This window comes from Mobula hypostoma, chromosome 13 (assembly GCF_963921235.1).
Source record: "Mobula hypostoma chromosome 13, sMobHyp1.1, whole genome shotgun sequence".
Classification (NCBI taxonomy): Eukaryota; Metazoa; Chordata; class Chondrichthyes; order Myliobatiformes; family Myliobatidae; genus Mobula; species Mobula hypostoma.
In genome coordinates, this window is record NC_086109.1 from 40,819,641 (window position 1) to 40,836,970 (window position 17,330).

Genomic DNA, 17,330 nt, shown 5'->3' on the forward strand with positions numbered 1-17,330 from the left:
ACTACTCTGCCTTCTTAGTCTACTGCTCTATGTTGGTACAATTATACAGAGCACTGATGAGTAAAATAGATTGATTTCAAAGCATTACCCACAACTTCATTAAACATGGTAGAAGCAATGTTGAGTGGATATGTGAGAACTCATTCACATTGGTAGGTAAATGGTATGAAGTTTTAGTCTCTTTACCAATGAAGATCAATTAGATTAGCTGGGCCTGCATTCACTAGAGTTGATATGTACACAACTCTGACAGGATTTAATCGGCTGGAAATAGGATGATGTTTTCCCTGTTTGCAGGGTCTGAAAATGATATGTCAGGGTCTCAGAATGTTGGGAGAAATTTCTTCACTTGGAGGATGCTAAGCCTGGGAGACTCTGCCACGGAATGTGGAGGCCATATTGCGGAAAGAGGTTTTAGACTTCCAGAGTACAAGTGTCCGGAATGCAAGAAGAGAGCAAGCGTAGGTAGAACATCTGCCTCAATTATTTTCAATGGTGGAACAGGCTGTCAGACTTAATAGCCTACTCCTGCTCCTATTTCCAGTTCTCCAACCTTTGGGAAATGTGTGGAATGTAATACGTATTCACATCCATCTTGTACTACCAATGTTAGGTCTGATCTAGGCAATGCTGAGAATTTTAATCCCAGGATGAATAGCAGAAGAATAGGAGAACAGATATAGAGAATTGCCTGCTTTTTTCTTGAATTACTGTTAGGGAAATTAAATTGCACTCTAGAAATGGGTCAATTAAAAAATATATATGTTAGTGGTGTCTTGCCTCTAATTTTAACAAAGTCCTACATTTAACACCTGTACTTGGGTTTCTCAAAGTTCACCAAACCTGACAAAATTGAAAGAAGATGACCATAAGGTAAAAGCTGCCTTCAGCATCCCACCTGCACCTGCCAATTGGCACCCTGGTATCCCTTATAAGTTGGAGGATTAAGGTTTCTGATTGATTGAAGCAGGAGAATTAATAGATCGCTATCTGACTTACTCTCATTTTCTCCCCTGGTTTTCATCTTCCTGAACAACATAATTGAGGATGGTGTGGATAGCTGCTCATCCTTCTTATAGAACCACAACCTTATATTGACCCCCTCCCTTGGTTGGCATGTCAACACCATGCTACTGATTACAATGATAAGAAAAAAGATGGGATGGCATTCCCACGTAATTTCCTTGCCTAATGCGGTTACCAACCCCAAGACCACTGGGAATAATGTAACAGTACATTTTAGCAGGATAGGGGAAGAACTCTTGGAAGGAAAAAGCAAAACAACCGGGCTTCTGTCATTCTTTAATATCTACTCTTCACTTATCTTCAATCAAATCAACTAGCATGACATTTCCTTCACAAATCCTCAATGTTGATTATCCCAGACTGGTACTGCAAATGGTGGTCCATTGACAAACTCTCAGTAATCAACTGATACCAGCAGAAAATGCTACTTTACAAAATAGTTACAAATACTATAGCAACTTATCAAAAGTGTGGCAATTTCTGAACATTTGCTTTCCAGCTGATTTAATCCAATCCTTTTGCTATTCTGCAGTTGCAATTGTAGGAAGTTTCAATGATAAAGCAACATTTATTTCTCTTGTTTTTAGCACTTTATAATTTATACTGCAATCAAAGCCGAACAGTGCATCTAGAGTAGTTTTGAAGTAATAACTTTAGTAATTTTATTGATTAATGAGTAATTTTTTTTTTCTTTTTCCTTTCTGCTGAACCAGTGAAAAGAAACAACTGTGGCCAGTAGTGCTGTGAGTAAAGCTTCTCTACATTTCCTGCCTCCTGTAAAGAATATTAAGTTATATGTTCTGATGCATGAGATGTGGGTTCGTAATTTCTCAAAATTCTGATCAGTGACTGGGATTTCTTTTATGTATAAATGCTTCACTGCTGCATTTTTTGAAAAAACTGGTTTGTATAAACAACCATAAAGGATATTTCTCAGCAGCCATTGCTGATCTTATTAGCTGTTAGCTTATGGAACTGGGCTGCCTACAGGAATGGAGCAGACTCTGATCATGTATATTTATCATATTAGGTGATTAGATCATTTCAAGTTTAAAGGAAATGAAGTTTGCATCCAATAAATGATTCATACATATCTGTCCTATATTCTTTTCATTTTGTACCTTGTAAGATATGTTGTTTGCTTAGATATTGATGTGCCTGCCATCTCATTTTCTACAAGCATTCAGATTTCAATGGTATAAAACCACAAAGTCAGAAAGCTTAAGGTACATTGCCACATTCTTTCACTTTTCTGTGCTGCATGTTTGATGTGCTAAGACATGAAGGAGCCCAGACAAGGGACACCCGGATAACACTTCTGGCATTCTGTTCACCAGCACGTTGTCCACGGGCCACCGGTGCAGAAGCAAGCCTGAAAAGTGCTTGTGAGGCTTCCTCCAGTTTAGTTTAAAGGAGGTGCGCCATAGCAGATCCTAGCCTGTGCAGAGTGGTGTTGGGAACCACCCTCTGTCATTCCCATTTAGGAAACACTACTAATCAGTTACTCCTTTGCCTCTCCTCACCAGCCAAATGTTGAATCCTTGCCCAATCTTTCCCCCTGTTAACCAATATGCTGTATGCTGCCCTATTATGCAGTTTTACCAACCTCCTCATGACTCCCATCCCTGCTACCACTTACCCTGGTATTTAACCTTTGCCCAGACCCATTTTCTTGGGTGTGAACTGACCTGACCTTCCATCCTGCCTACCAACCCTTCTTTGCAGCCTATGTTCTGACTCCTCCATCAGCTTCCCTACACTGCCCAGGCACTTGACAACTCCCTGGCCTAATCCATCTGCCAGCCTCCCAGCCCACCTCTCCTTGTGCTACAGGCCCCATCCTGCCTCTGGTTTGCTGAATTCACTTCCTCATCAAACATTTGGTCCAACCACACTCACAATCCCAGATTAAGAGCAGCTCTATTAATCCCTGGTCTCCTACTCTTTGGCTACTTCCAACCTAAAATGTTGTCTTCCAAACTCAGATCCCCTACCTTGACCAGCTCCAGACTTTCCCAATTTCCTATGTGGACCATGGACCAGGTGTGTTCTGAATTTTCCAATAGTGACCTCTCACAAAAGTCATTAGTCCACTAACAATTTAATACGACCAGACAGATGCCACTAACCATACTGGTAAGTTTTCAAAAAAATTGTATGGAGAACATAGATGATATCCACAGATTAAGAAATCTATTGGGAGTCACAGATATGGTAATAGAATTTTTGTTAGTATATCACCTGCAGAATCAGCTACAAGAGCATTCATCTTATAAAATACAACATTTGTGTGTAGCGATAACAATGGAAATGAAATTCAATGCTCAAAGGTATGACATTGAAATGACAAGAGGGCACTACAAAAATAGCTTCAACTGAATGTTCTGTGATTCAAAACCAACCAAAACAAGTCAAAACTCTTTGGAAATGTCATCACAAGATGCTAACAAGAGTGTTACATATAGTAAGTATATCACTCATGACATAACTGCATTTTCAAATTTATGGTATATATAGCTTGTGAATTTCTCATCCTGAACAAATGCAGGGTTCTGTTTACTGTGAAACTCTTCCGTTTGATTAATAAGTGCTTGTTGCACATTCATTAAGTACCCGTTGTTCTTTAAAAAATCAAATTCTGCCCTTTTCTCCCTTTCTATCATCGACTTTTTGATGAACAGATTTTTTTTTAAAAGTGAATGACGCAGACAAACCCTTGACTGCTTCACTGAACTGTTCCCACAACCTATGGACTCACTTTCAAGGACTCTTCATCTCTTGTTCCTGATATTAATTGCTTATTTACTATTATTATTATTTTCTTTATTTTTGTATTTGCACAGCTTGTCTTTGCACACTAATTGTCCACCCTGTTAGTGCAGTCTTTCATTGACTCTGTTATGATTACTGGATTTATTGAGTATGCCTGCAAAAAACGAATCTCAGGATTGTATTTGGTGACATATGTGTACTTTGATAATAAATTTACTTGGAACTATCAACAAAACACAATGGATGAAATCCAGTATATCTCTCACTGGAATAAAAAAAAATACAGAAAAAATGAAACTAGAAAAAAAGCAAGAATGATCAGAGATAATTCAAAAATATTATTTTTATTTGCAAATTGTTGGTGTCTTTTTTTTAATCTGTTAAAATATGGAAGGTAACTTTCCCTGGGATGTTATTATTGAGAAGATTGTGTCACCACAGGCTCTCTGTTGTTTTATTTGTATGTGCCACTTCCTGTTTCGACTGATTTATTACTAAGTATGCACATGGGACACAAGTGAACTTTTTACTCGATGTAGGATTTAAACCATACCATGCTATTATTTCAACTTATCTTGAAGACTAATTCACATCTCATAAAACTGCTTCATAACTGAAATGAAATTGTAGATTGGGAGCTGCACAGCAACACCTCATATACCGTCTAGGTAGTCTCCAGCCCCTTGGTATGAACATAGAATTCTCCAACTTCCGGTGATTCCCTCCCCTAGCTGCCTATAACCTACCTCCTGGTTCCGCCTCCTTCTTCTACTACCCATTGTTTTCCTGCCTATGGCATCGATGCTTCCCCTCCCCCACCCCTTTGTCTTTCAAATTACTGGTCTTTCAACCGAACCTACAAGCATTCTTCAAATCCTTCCCCCTCCTTCATTCTTCAGTCCTGACAAAGGGTTCCGGCCTGAAACGTTGACTCATCGTTTCCACGGATGCTGCCCGACCTGCTGAGTTCCTCCAGCGTGATGTAAGTGTTGCTTTGATCCCAGCATCTGCAGATTATTTTGTGTTTACAGTTGCATTATTCACTTGAAACCCTTTGTGACATCACATAGCAACCTGACCTCATGCTGCAGTTGTACAATTCAATGATCTAATTGCTGGATATGAGTGGCTGTAACTATGAAAACACTGAAAATACCAGGCCCTTTGAAAGCACAAGGGGGAACAAGTTTCCATCATCATGCAGCATATCCTGTGCAATTGGATACATGAGATGGGCAGGGGGATAAAGGAACGAATAAACAATCATCATCTGGTAAAACCCCATCATAAAAAATACAAATTAACATGACCTATTGAGTTCCATGACCCAAACTAAGAGATGCTCTAATCTGAAGGAGAAATATAAGTAGAATATGGATGAGGAAATCAGAACATATCTGAAAGGTTACAAAATGATGTAACTGCATTTAAAGGAAATACAGCACAGCCATCTCTCACTATATTTTAAATGCTAGACTGCAACTTCAATAAGTTTCAATATACATTTAATGTCAGAGAAATGTATACAATATGCAACCCGAAATACTTTTTCTTCACAGACATCCATGAAAACAGAGGATTGCCCTAAAGAATAAATGACAGTTAAATGTTAGAACCCCAAAAGCCCCCCTAGCTCCCCCCCCACCAAGCACAAGCAGCAGCAAAGCGACAACCTCCTCCCCCACCAGCAAAAATCCCTATTTCACAGCGAGAGGGGAAACATAACAAAACAACTCACCGATTTATGGTGTTAAAAGTCTGTTACGTTGCTTTTCCAGAGCTCTGTGTCCACAGATTTCGGGTCTCTGCGCACACAGCCAGCAGCCAGCTTGCTGCTTTTGATCTTCCATGAACTCCCACAACACACTAGTTGATACCTTTCCAATGACTTTGTAGATTGACCACTGAGTAGTGAAGACATGCAAGTTAGAAAACAATCCATGATTCAGTTTGGTCAGTAAGACAGGTGGCAGGTAATATTCCCAATGGCAAAGTATCAAGTAATGACTGTTTTCAACAAGCTGGAGTCCAACCACTCATTTTAATATTCAAAAGAATTGTCATTTTGTACAATTTACATCCTGGGCCATCCAATTCAAAATAGATCAGAGGCTGAGTATTCTGCCATGAGTGATTCAGCTCCTGATGATCAAAGCCTTTCTGCACTTTCCATAGCACAAGTCAGGAGTGTGATGAAGTTTTCTTCACCGGACAAGTGCAATTCCAACATCATTGAGAAAGCTTCACAGTGCAGTTTGTTTGATTTGAACCCTGTCCATGACCTTAAGAATTCATTCCCTTCACTATTGGCATACATTAACCGCAGGTTGTGCTACCTATCAGGCGCACTGCCATTACTCACCTTGGTCATCCTGACATTACCTCCTAAACCCAGTATTTCTCTCACCAAGAAAGACAAGGGCTTCAGCTACATGAGAACATTACCATCTGCAATATTTCCTCCAAGTTACATCCAATCCTGACTTGGATATATATTGTCATTCTCTCATTATTCCAGAGTCTCAATCCTTTTCCCAATGAACTGAGTGTCTGCACTAGAAACACTGCCATGGCTCAGGAAAGCCAGGGGCATTAGAGAAGGGGAATAAACTCTGGTCTTTTTCAGAATGCGCGCTTCCTGAAACATAAATTAGTAACAAACTCCTGAAGTATTTCACATAACAGATTATCATCTGGGAGCAAGAATAAATTGTTAAATATATCAATTTTGAATAAATAAGCAATAATTATTACCAGCTCTATTTTTTTCTTGTTTTATATGATGCACTTTGCTTTCTTTGTGATGAACTTTAAGGGGCTGGAATTTAGTACACTGGTAAATATTCGATGAATTGAAACTTTGTCTGAATGGATTATGGTAAATTTCATTATATTTTCACAGCAGCTCCTTACAGGTTTCCACAGAATGCCAGGTTGAAGAACTTTTAAAAACTAGGATACCTGTTGCACAGCAATTTTTGGATGTTAATGCAAGTGCTCTTTGGGATTCTCTTTCTGATTGAAAAGTGAGGGAGATCATAAATGTTGATGTTTGATTGAAATGCCTTGTAAAATGTGAACATCACATAGGGTTTTATTACGGGCATCTTAAGAGGCATAACAAGCAATTACTACACAGCAACTGAAGCATTTGGACAATTGATTTCCGACCAGAAAGCCTTATGCTAAGGTCCTACAGCTTGGCGATATTCAACCGTATTCTTAATTGGTTTGAATTTAATCAGTTTGTATCTGGATCACTAGAGGGAGTATTTTATCATTATTTGTTCCACAATGAGGTTGAAAAGAATCAGATACAATTCATCTATCTTCCTTGTATTGTTTATGCTCGCGAACAGTTGTTTACAACTCTGAGAATGGTTCACGGAGAAATCCATGTGCAGAAGAGACAGGAGTAGGACTGGGTTAAGTGATCCAAAAATTCATGTCTGATCTGAAGGTCACCGTCCTATTTTGCATCCTGCTTGTATCCTTCAGTTTCCAAAAGATCCTTTTGTCCTAGCCTTGATTATATTCAATGACTTAGCATTGGTAGTTTCCTGGGAATGAGAAGTCAAAGAATTTGAACACTCTGAACTAAGAATTTGCTCCTTCTTCATATTCAGCCTTTTATTATGATGTTATAATTCCTGTTTCTAGAGGTTCCAGTAACAAGTCTCTCAGCATCCATCCTGCCAAGCTTATTCAGAATTTAAACGCAAACAACAGGAATTCTGCAGATGCTGGAAATTCAAGCAACATACATCAAAGTTGCTGGTGAACACAGCAGGCCAAGCAGCATCTATAGGAAGAGGTGCAGTCGACGTTTCAGGCCGAGACCCTTCGTCAGGACTTAATATGTTCTCAGATTGTTGTTCATTCTAGCAAACTCCAGTGGATAGAGATCAATCTTATGGGACGACTCTTCAATTCCAAGAAACCTTCACTACTGTTGCATCCTTTCTAAAGTGCAGAGAACATATCTACACTGAATATTGTACAAGACCTATACAGATATGAGATATTGTTACATGCAGTGCTTTGCAATAAAGACCAGTACACCATTTACCTTGTTATAGCTTCCTAGAGCTACATATTAACTTCATGTGTTACATTCAGCAAAGCTCCCAGGGCACTCTGCACACCAACATTTTCTGTTTCTGACCTTTTCAAAATATTGGCAAAAAAAATTGTTCTGCATAGAAAAATGGGCATAAAAGTGGTCATTGTGGGCTTTTCATTAGTGGTATTCCCACACACATTGTGTAGAAGATGTTCCACTAGTGAGAATTGTGAATCACAGGCCTATGGATTCAGCCCTTCAGGGTAATTCATGGAAGCATAGAAACATAGAAAACCTACAACACAATACAGGCCCTTCCGCCCACAAAGCTGTGCCGAACACATCCTTACCTTAGAAATTACCTAGTGTTACCCACAGCCATCTATTTTTCTGAGCTCCATGTACCTGTCCAGGAGTCTCTTAAAAGACCCTACCATATCTGCCTCCACCACCGTCGCTGGCAGCCCATTCCATGCACTCACCACTCTCTGTGTAAAAAACCTACCCCTGACATCTCCTCTGTACCTACTTCCAAGCACCTTAAACCTATGCCCTCTTGTGCTAGCCATTTCAACCCTGAGAAAAAGCCTCTGACTATCCACACAATTAATGCCTCTCATCATCCTATACACCTCTATCAGGCCACCTCTCATCCTCCGTCTCTCCAAGGGAAAAAGGCCGAGTTCACTCAACCTATTTTCATAAGGCAATCTCCCCAATCCAGGCAACATCCTTGTAAATCTCCTCTGCACCCTAATTCCTCATGTGATACTGAAAACCACCGACACAGAAAAGTTTTTCCATTTGCCTGCATTGCAGACTGTGTAAACAAAACAGGTAAAAGTGCTTTCGGGTTGGAGTATGGTCTGATCAGGCCTAGAGAGTGACTGTCATGGACTGAAGTGGGGTATGACAAGAGGTTGGGAGCTTGGTAGCTTTGTATATATAGGGTCTTGGTATATCACTAATCAGGGATGTGGGCTGTACAGCAGATTGATAGTGGAAAACAGACGGTCAGGATCTCAATTATGAGAGAAATGGGGAACAGAGGGACAAGTCATCCATCCTGCTCCTGACTGTCTATTTTCTCGATCCTTATATCCACAACACGAACACTGCCAACATTCCAAGAGAGTTGTGTAGTGTTGGCACCTAATTAGCACTGCTCTAAGAATGAAGTGGCTATTCATTGTGAGTATTAATGGCACCTGTCCTAAGGCACTTCTCCAAAGCGAAGACAGCAACTGAAGCAGTGGACAATAACAAAGGTGGACAGGTCAAACCTCAGAACAGGGCTAATAAGAAGAGACATCTTTTCAGAAAATGTATGACCTATTGTAACAATACTAATATTAATGCCTTCAGGTGAGAGTTGCTGTGAGAAATAGAAGATAGAATGAGAATTTTCTCAAACACGCTCAAAGGCATTACATAGAATTGCTTTTGTCCTCTTAAGGACCAAAACAGTCTTTTCAATTTACATTTCCCTAGAGGGAGGTAATGGTGAAGATTGAATCTGGGCCCAGAGACCCAAATTACTGTGAAAAGGGTCCTGAAGGTCATCAGTCATCTCCGCATCTTCTGTCAGCCTGCTGACTTCACTGTTCAGTTGACTTATTAGCATATTATTTCTGTGGCTATATACAAATAAAGCATAATATCTGCAGCATTGGCATTATTATAGTTGGTTCCGTGTCCTTGGTTTTACCCTGTTTTTCCTTGGTTGCATTTGGCCCTCCCCCTCCCACCCACCCACTATAGCCCTATCACCTTGCCTCTTCTGAAATACCTGGCATCTAAAATCTAAAATTGATAGATGTTTATTAATCAAAGATGTCAAGGTATATGGAGAAAATCATTTACAGTAGATATCAATCACAAACAAGAGAAAACTTGCAGATGCTGGAAATCCAAGCAACACACACAAAATGCTGGAGAAACTCAGCAGGCCAGGCAGCATCTATGGCAATGAGTACAGTTGGTGTTTCGGGCTGAGACACTTCATCAGGGCGAGAAAAAAAAGTTGAGGAGTAGAGTTAAATGTTGAGGGTAGGGGAAGGAGAGGCACAAAGTGATAGGTGAAACCGAGAGGGGGAGGGGTGAAATAAAGAGCTGGGAAGTTGATTGGTGAAAGAGATCCAGGGCTGGAGAAGGGGGAATCTATTAGAAGAGGACAGAAGGCCATGGAAGAAAGAAAAGAGAGAGGAGCACCAGAAGAAAGCAATGGGCAGGCAAGGAGATAAGGTGAGAGAGGGTTAAGGGGAAGGGGAATGGCTAAGTCAGATAGCCATTATTGGAATTTCAAGAAAGTGATGTTCACGCCATCGGGTTGGAGGCTACCCAAACAGAATATAAAGTGTTGTTCCTCCAATCTGAGTGTGGCCTCATCACAAAAGTAGAAGAGGCCATAGACAGGCATATCAGAATGGGAATAGGAAGTGGAATTAAAATGGGTGGCCACTGGGAGATCCCACTTAAGAGTAGATTGTGGTTAACTGGGACAACATCAGGACCAGTACATTCTGCCCCAATTAGCCAAAGTTCATGGAACTAATTATAGAGCTAAGAAAATGCAAACTATTGTTTAACTGAGTAAGAAAGTATGTATTTAAATGAAATACAGAACAAATTAGAACACTACCAATACTACTACAGTTCTAGAAAACTATGTATTGGTTCCTAGTAATCATGGGAACAACGGCACCGGCGAATCATGGCGACATTCTGTTGGCTGCGAACAATATTTCTAAATATACCTCTTTCAAATTACTCTCACTGCAATATCCAGCATGTAAATTCCCTCTAAGCATTGTACTTTTAAATCAGCTTAATGATCCACAGAATACACAATCGTCTGAAGGTCTTGGCAGACTAGCCAGGTACGGCACATTTAAGCAGACAAAGATTCACGTCATGATCGGAAGTGTGGTTGGGGGGTGGGGAGTGGTGGTGGCACTCCAGCTCCGGGCTGAAACACAGAAGGATAACCCACCTCACTCAGCGACTTGTTAGCAAATGTCCCTGCAGAACAAAATTGAGGGCAAGATTGCTGTATCGGAGGGAAATGAGGGAAGGTTCCCTCACCCACATCTTAACTGCATTTTACAGGAGCACCATAGAAAGCGTCCTGATAAGTTGCATCTTCATCTGGTATAGGAACAGTTGAACATCAGACTGGAAGTCCCTACAAAGGACTGTGAGAACAGCTGAGAGGATCATAGGAGTCTCCTGACCATCCATCAAGGACATTTACCAGGAGCGCTACATACGCAGGGCCCTTAGTATTATTAAGAATCCCACCCATCCATCCTGCATCCTCTTTGATTTTCTACTTTCAGGCAGGAGACTACGATGCATGAAAACAAAAATGGTCAGGGTGAGAAACAGTTTCTTCACCCAGGCCATCAGGCTTCTGAACTCCCAGCCACATTGTATTTGAAGTGTCATTGGTTAGTCTGATCCATACCTTCCAATATTTAAAATTAATGCACTTCAGTTTGTTATTTATGTGTGATTCACCTGTAGATTTTATCCTTACCTTCATAAGTTATCGTGGGTTATGTGCACTACTGTGCTTTACAGCCTGGTTGGAAGAAATGTTGTGTCGTTTCTATATATATTAAATACATTACATACATGTACGTAGTTTAATGACAATAAACTTCACTTGACTTGACTTATGTTCTATGTCTGAGTGAAACTTGGCTTTCTCCCAGCATGCCAGATAGAGCGATCAGACCAGAAGGCTTCTCAATTTACTATATGGACAGAACTGCTGATTCAGAAAAGGCAGAAGTTGGAGGTGTATGATTCATGATAAACTCTCATTGGTGCTCCAATGTCTCCATACAAGAAACAGCCCATCCTTACACATTTTAAATCGTAGTCAGGGACTTCAACCAGACTTGATTGATAAAATCACTGGCGAAATTCCATCAGCATATAGCCTGTGGTACCAAAGGACCCAACACGATAGACCACTGTTATACTAAGATAAGGAATACCTACCATGCCATGCCCAACTGCATTTCGGTAAATTTGATCACTTGGTTGTCCTACTCCTACCTTCACACAGGCAGAGGCTAAAGAGCAAAGCTCCAGAGATTAGGACAACAAAGAGGTGGTCACGGGAGGCAGCAGTGCAGCTACAGGATTGCTTCAAGCCGGTGGACTGGACTGTGTTCAAGGATTTATCTGTGGATTTGAATGAATTCACCATGGTTGTTACGGACTTCATTAAAACAGCTGTGGATGAGTGTGCCCCCACAAAATCATTCAGAGTCTTCCTCAACCAGAAGCTCTAGATGAACAGATGATCAACTATCTATTGAGGGCCAGATCAGAGGCATTCAAATCTGATGACCAAGAAAGTTACAAAAGGTCCAGGTACAATCTCTGGAAAGCCATCTCACGGGCAAAATGGCAATTCTGGACTAAACTTGAATCAACGGCAGATGCTCAACAGTTGTGGCAGGGCTTAAATACCATCACCTCTTATAAAGTGAAATCAGGTGACATAGGCAACAGCAGGGCATTACTTCCAGATGAGCTCAATACCCTCTATGTTCGCTTTGACCATCAAAACATGTAGGAACCATCATGAACTCCCACAGACCCTGATGATCCTATAATTTAAGTTTCTGCGGCTGACGTGTGAGCAGCCTTCCGGAGAGTGAATCATGAAAAGCATCCCGCCCAGATGAGGTACCTGGCCAAGTATTAAAAACCTGTGCTGATCAACTGGCCGGAGTGTTCACTGAGATCTTTAACCTTTTGCTTTGGCAGTCTGAGGTACCCATCCTTTTCAAGCAGGCTTCAATTATACCAGTGCCTGAGAAGATTGTGGTAACCTTTCTCAATCACTATCATCCAGACATACTTACATCCACAGTGATGAAGTGTTTTGAAAGGTTGGTGATGAAACAGAGCAACTTCTGCTGAGAAGTGACTTGGATCTGCTCCAATTTTCCTACCAGAGCAACAGATCCACAGCAGATGCCCTCTCATTGGCTCCTCACTCACCCCTGGAACATATATACAGCAAAGATGCTCTTCATCAGGATGTGCTTTATCGACTACAGCTCGGCATTTAATACCACCATCCCCTCAAAACTAATCAGTAAGTTCCAAGACCTTGGCCCCAATACCTCCTTGTGCAATTCATTTTCCTCACTTGCAGACCCCAGTCAGATTGGATTGGCAACAACATCTCCACAATCTCCACCAGAAGGATGTGTGCTTAATCCCCTGCTCTACTCACTTTACATTTATGACTGTGAGGCTAAGCACAACTCCAATGCCATATTTAAGTCTGCTGACCTCACCACTGTTGTAAGCCAAATAAAAGTTGGTGTTGAATCAGCATATAGGAGCAGGACTGAAAACCTGACTGAGTGGTTCCGTAACAACAACCTCTTACTCAATGTCAGAAAGACCAAGGAGCTGATTATTGACTCAGGAAACAAAAGCAGAGGTCCATGAGCCAGTCCTCAACAGAGGATCGGAGGTGGAGAGGGTCAGCAGCTTTAAATTCCTTGGTGTTATTATTTCGGACAACCTATCCTGGGCCTAACAGTTAAGTGCAATTACGAAGAAAGCACCGCAGCACCTCTACTTCCTTAGGAATTTGCAAAGATTCAGCATAACATCTAAAACTTTGATGAACTTCTGTAGATGTGTGGTGGAGAGTATGTTGACTGGCTGTACCAGAACCTGATATGGAAACACCAATGCCCTTGAATGGAAAATCCAATAAAAAGTAGTGGATATGGACCAGTCAAACTCGGCTGAAGCTCTCCCCACCATTGAGCACATCTACATGGAGCATTATCTCAGGGAAGGAGCATCCATCATCAGAGACTCTCACCACCCAGGATATGCTCTCTTCTCATTGCTGCCATCAGGAAGAAGGTATGGCAGCCTCAGGACTCACACCACCAGGTTCAGGAGCAGTTATTACCCCTCAACTATCAGGCTCTTGAATCAAAGGTGATAACTTCACTCAGCTTCACTTGCCCATCATTGAAATGCTCCCACAACTGATGGACTCAAGTTAACTGTCTCTAGATCTCATGTTCTCAATATTTATTACTTCTTTATTATTATTATTATTATTATTATTTCTCTTTGTATTTACACAGTTTGATGTCTCTTACACACTGGTTGAATGCCCAAGTTGGTGCAGTCTTTCACTGATCCTTTGGTGGTTATTATTCTATAGATTTATTGATTATGCCCATAAGAAAATGAATCTCAATGTTGTATATGGTGACATACTGTATATGTACTTTGATAATATATTTCCTTTGAACTTTTAACTTTGGATAGAGGAATTTAGAATCAGAATCAGGTTTATTATCACTGGCAAGTGTCATAGAATTTGTTAACTTAATAATTAATAAATAAATAAATAAATTATAGTATACGTGTGTTGAATAGATTAAAAATTGACTGCATTCTTTTAATTGACTATAAATGAACAAAATCAGCGCAGACACCTAGTGCAGAATATGGGCTGCCTTCATGCAATGCTATTGTGATTGCTTCCTCCAAAACCTCATTTTCATTATAACTTTCAAGATAATTGTTGATATCTTCAAATTCTTTGTAGTTGCTAACTTGTTGAAGTGGTGAAGTCATTTCATGTTCACCCCCAGCTGTTTCTGGCATCTCGAAGCCTGAATGCTTGAAGCTGCAGTGAGCAGAACAGTTCTGAATTGTCTTAATGCTCATTTCTCACTAACTTCCAGTGACAAAAATCACTGCTTTTTGAACACAAGCACACACAGCTGATGCTATTTAAAAACTGTTCACGCTAAGCATGAAGTAGCATCTAATGGCTACACAAGTGCACGCATCTGACACTAATTAGAAACTGTTCAGCAACAGTCTCCTGCTCCAATTAAACGGAATAATGTCCCAAATAAATTAAGGGAATCCCAGCTATTTTCTCAAATAGATTTTGTTCTTTCAGAGTTGTCCCAAATAAACGGCTGCCCTGATTAACCGATGACCTAATTAACTGGAATCCACTGCATATGGAATAAGCTTATATAAGACATAAGTTATTTCACTTAGAACCAGAGAGGTTTAAAGGTGCACTCACGTTATTTGTTACATATACTGTATCTGTTGATTAGAGTTTATTTGTCATTATGTAAAAATGTTAAACAACTCCTATCATAACCAATTTTATTCCTTTTGATTAACTTCATATCACAAATATAAATAAAGACAGGCAGGACCAAAAGAGCACATTGAAAACTTTGTTTTCCACACAGTACATGGCTGTAAGCAAATAGAAGAAGAAGAAAGCCCTTAACTCCGACTGGAGTCATCGGATGCCATCCTGACGGTGTTTTTTTAGCAGACTTTCTTATTTTTACGAGGTCAAGTTGCTAGCTCAGCGTACAACCCAGCACGGATGGAAAGCGTGCAAGAGAGCCGGCTGGATTCGAACTCTGGAACCTTCGCTCCAAAGTCCGGCGCTAATGCCACTACACCGCCAGCCGGCGAGCAAATAAAGAAATAAAGATATTTGTAAGCAACCATTTTTTATTGTTTGCAATTTTAGTTAAAATATGATAAAAGAACCAGAATTAGCTCTAAAATGTTGTATCATTTCTTAATGCATGCATTACTAAATGACAATAAAATGTCCTCATAATCTAATCTAAAAATCTAAGGTCCGTGAAAGTACTGTAGCAGTGGGGTGATTAGTAAGGAGCAGAGCAATGTATTTCTCATTAATTTATGTACTGGCTGGATTCTACCGAATGGCCAGTGGATGGTGGGGGAGCGCAAGGCTCCATGGCATAATGAAGAATTGCCGTAACACTTTTCATGGCAGTCAGTGTCTCTATTTTGCCGCTACCTTCCCACCTGAATCGCAGGCAAATTCTGGGAGTTATTGGTACTGCCAATGTGCCTCTATTAATGAGGATTGTTGATGAAAGCAACAAATCGTGGCAGAGTTCTGGTATCCAGTACCACAGAAAGTTTCACTCAGTGAAAATTTCCCTGAACCTGTGACATTACTTAAAAAAGCCCCAGCACTGGGATCCTCACCCAGGGTTCGGTAACATGTATCTATGTTAGTATCATCAAGGAAATCCTCTCAAGCTCTGGGAGGTCTGTCTCAGCATGCAAGGCCTGTGATATTTATGTGCCAATATGCACAGTCAAAAATGATGGAACTGTCCATTTAGCCATGGGCTGATTCCATTGGATGTAACACTACATATCTAGGGTTCTACATCTGCTAATGCGGAGTTTCCAGAGGAAAACCAACAGAATTTGTGCAATTCCTGGTAATTTTCCTTAAAGACTGATTTTGTTTTCTTGAAGTGGATTTGCAATTGAGGTGGCATGGCTTGAACTTACAATAGGCTTCTATAAAGGTACGGGAGACTAAAATTAATGGATATTAGTTATCATTATTTCACCAAGTATTACATTTTGCGGAAGAAGATGACATGTACCTCAGCTATCGAGCATTTCAAAAATATATTTATTTGCATTACTTGCCTGTCTTAAACTGCCTAGAATAGAATCTATTTTCCATTAACATTATCTTTCAATTTTCCACATTATCTCGACAATGAATAATTGCAGGTGTCAGACTGACACATAGATCAGTCATACAAAGAATTAATTGTGTTCTATTACAGTTTCTGACATCTTAAGCACCAGTGCCCAAATGCCTTCTTGCATCCAACCAAATTTTCCCATGAAACATTACTTTAACATTCTGGGATTAGGTTTATAACAGCAACTGAATATAAATAGAAGAAAAATAAAAGAGCTGCTGGAAATCAATTCAGAATATAAATTTAAATTTTGTTAAGTCTTAATTAAAATGAAGTCAACAATTACTAAAAGATTGATATTAAAATAATTGCTTTTCAGCACAATGAGGACACTTGTTTTCAGCGTTTAATGGTTTGTTCAAAACTGTACTTTTTGTTGCATATGCATTCTCTGTTTCTGATACAGTAAACATATTAAATATTTTTCTTGAAATCAAACTGAGCAGCCACCCCATATTCATTCTAGTATTGGCCTTTTACTTTCGACCATTGCCCATCTAGGCTCATTTGCCACAGCTCATCTTACCACGTGGTTTAACTGATTGGATATTGGATCGGCTTCGAAAAGGCAGCTGTTAAGGTTGAGTCCTCTTTGACTGACACTCAAGCAAGTCTTCCCCCTTTGGCGATGAACTGCTTTGAAACGTAAGGAGCATGCCAGTCCTCATATCACAGATAGTCACAATGCTCATATCTGCAGGTGAATATTTTGCAGATTCTGTTAATCGCAGGCAGATGCTGTATTTGACTTCCGTGTATTTGTCCAGGAAGTTTTGCAACTTTTGACATCATACTTCATTGCACTGGACAATTGTATTTTTCATTGAATTTTATTGCATTTCCAGCTTTTACAGCATCTCGCCTAATAGACCCTAAGCATC

At 40.2% G+C, this 17,330-nt stretch overlaps 1 protein-coding gene across 1 annotated transcript in view; it reads left to right on the top strand.

Annotated features, from left to right (window-relative positions):
- Positions 1 to 4,700: 4,700 nt before the first annotated feature.
- LOC134355948 (synaptotagmin-B) overlaps positions 4,701 to 17,330 on the top strand; it is a 425,398-nt gene continuing 412,768 nt past the window's right edge. The window contains exon 1 of the mRNA XM_063066488.1: positions 4,701 to 4,780. The gene's annotated coding sequence lies outside the window, so the exon portion shown is untranslated. The remainder of the gene's footprint in view (positions 4,781 to 17,330) is intronic.